Consider the following 3,063-nt stretch of genomic DNA (forward strand, 5'->3'; position numbering starts at 1 on the left):
TTTGACTTAAAAGTTCAGAAGCTATTAAATTAATGGGTGTTTTTTTAATAATTGTTCAAGAAGAATGTAAAGGTAAATGTAGGAGAGTGGCTGTTGAGAGTTAATATCAAAGACTCCCTTTGGTTAATGGGTTTATGTAATTATTCATTACTTCTGAGTTTCTGATCAGAGCAAAATTGTTATTCTCTTGAAAGAGCCATTTTGATTTTGCCTTTTAAAAATGGCCTTGCAGCCTTAATAATAGTTTTACTTTTTCACAATAATGGTGATTTGCTCGTCAGATTTTGTGACATGTCAGATTTCGCTGCTCAATGCTTGTCCAAAAATCTGTCCATAAAGTTGATTCACTGATGCGAGTGGGAGGAGCTTCTCTCAACATTTTTTAGCTTCATTACAACATGGAAGTATTGACTGTCTCATAACCAATGTTCCCTCTAAGCTGCGCACGTGCGCAATTGTGCACTGCTCCCACGCCCGTTGCGCACAGCAAATCTATTCTGCGCACAACATAAAATGTATTCTAAACTTTAAATAAAATTATCATATAAGTAATCTGACATGTGCTTGACGCCGACAATTTTTTTGACGCATTAATCGCGGATTTTCTCATAAGTGCCTTTCCATACCGCGCGCGCGGGCGTCCCGCCCTCTCTCACCGGCTGCTCTCACTAGATCACGGGCGGGTCTCCAACCACCGAGCTGCGAGCTATAACCGGCCCGGCACTAGGACCTGGAGAGCTCCTGCACTCTAACCCGGCTCCGGTTCGCGTCCAGTACCACGTCTGGTGGTACCGGTTCGCGTCCGGCGCCGCGTCCCGAGAGCTGCGGACCCCTGACGTTCCGAACAAATGATAAATGATAAATGAAATGATAAATCTCTATTTCATTTATTACTGTAGTTCAGCAGAGGAGGAAAAGATTTGGTCCTGACAAAAAATGAACATGAAAGTGTTATGGAAATGTTATTTTTTGATGTTTTTTATTTTATTTTACTGAATGTTGATTGAAGTTTTGAATTTAAAATGCCCTTCACTTACACTTGGGCTTTTGTTAGGCAACGCAAGTTTATTTGTATAGCACATTTAATGTACAGAGACAATTCAAAGTGCTTTACATAAAACATTAAAAGAAACAATCAGAAGAAATAGTAAAAATGTGATAATTAAAATAAAATTAAAAGAAAAGTAGGCATTTAATGTTACAGCCTTTTATTGTTAAGAAAGTTTATCTCAATACAATGTTACAAAATAAAGTATTTCTGATGAAAACTATTAATTTCGTCATTCCTGTTTTCATAATTAATGTAGAACTACTAAATTCCATGAAGCACACATTTTTTTCCTTAAAAAAAAGGCCACATAATAATTTGCGATTAATCGCAAGTTAACTCGGGACAAAATGCTCTGTTAATGTGTTCTGTGTTGCATTGTTGCTCCAGTGTGATTGGATGAGTGTGGGGGTGGGCGGAGGAGCAGGAGAATATAAGAAGGGTTGAGGGAGCATGAAGGAATGTAATGAGGAACGAGCCAATGAGAGCACTTTATCGTTTGTGTTGTATTCGGCGTGGTTACGGCCGACAGTAACCGTTTACAAGTTTATTAAAAGCTTTGCAGTTGGAAACGGTCGCCTCCGCCTCTTCATTGCGTCCTGACGGACGCTACAGTATGTTTGCTATTTTAACTACTATTTGTCACTACTCTTTGTAGCAGGTCATTTACACCTCAAGAATATAAGCAACATGACCAGAAAAGTCCTAAACAATTAAAGTGGAGTTTGAATGTATTCCCAGACANGCCAATGAGAGCACTTTATCGTTTGTGTTGTATTCGTCGTGGTTACGGCTGACAGTAACCGCTTACAAGTTTATTAAAAGCTTCGCGGTTAGAAACGGTCGCCTCCGCCTCTTGATTGCGTCCCGACGGACGCTACAGTATGTTTGCTATTTTAACTACTATTTGTATCTTTCTTATATTTATTATGGAAAGCACTTCAAGATTCTTTGTAGCAGGAAAAGTCCTAAACAATTAAAGTGGAGTTTGAATGTATTCCCAGACAGCAGGACCCGCCTCCTGAATGTTTCTTACTTTTTATTGTAATTGTTGCAAATCACTCACATTGAACACAATTTGATGAACATTTATTAGTTTCATTCTTTTAATAAGCTACATGACTTGTTAAGATAAGAGATTTCAGACAGTTGAAATATAGACGTGAATACAGAGTGAACCCTCATTGTTGCTCATAGTGGTCGAAGGAGCGCTCAGTGAGTTTCTGTGTTTGCTCAGACGCACAAAAAATTAGAGGGAACATTGCATGTATTGTGAATTGCATTATATCATGAGGTACCCAGTCACTCCCAGCCCTAATTAAAATATTCATACTGTTTATCTTTTAAAATCCTATTAAAACATATATTTATAAAATAATCAAGTTGTAATTTTTTTACCTTTATTTACTGTAAAATATCTATGATCATTAATAAACATTTAACAGTAACCAAGCTAATAAAAATAACATTTTTTTTTATTTAATCTGAGCTGTTATTGTCTAAAGGTTATTTTATCAGTATTATTTACAAAAAAATCAAATTTGTGATTCAGTTTTTGGTGTATCTAAGCCGGTGCCATTGTAGATGATTTAATGCCCACCAGTTATATGGGCCACCATTATATCAAACAATGCCATTAAACACAGTGTAGGTCCATTCCAGCATATAGGGCAGGATGAGTCCTCCTTGTTGTCACTGGGGGTGCTGAGGTCACAGCTAGCTTGTGTAATAATGTTAAAAGAATAGCAAATTAAACAACTCTATTGAATTAATCGTCATGTTTGCTTCAGCTGGAAGGCTTCTTATGCCACCCAACAGGCTTTATGAAACTTCCTACTTCTTCCATTAATGTTGTTGTTTAGCATCACATTACCTAAAGTGTTCTTTGTTACTGTGATTACAAAATGGTAAAGTGATTTTTAAAATGCAACATTCTAGCTTTTAATATATATGGTAAGTTGACAGTTACTTGTAGCATTTTAGGGTAAATATGAAATATTAATAACTCCAAATCT

This window comes from Oryzias melastigma, unplaced genomic scaffold (assembly GCF_002922805.2).
Source record: "Oryzias melastigma strain HK-1 unplaced genomic scaffold, ASM292280v2 sc00776, whole genome shotgun sequence".
Classification (NCBI taxonomy): Eukaryota; Metazoa; Chordata; class Actinopteri; order Beloniformes; family Adrianichthyidae; genus Oryzias; species Oryzias melastigma.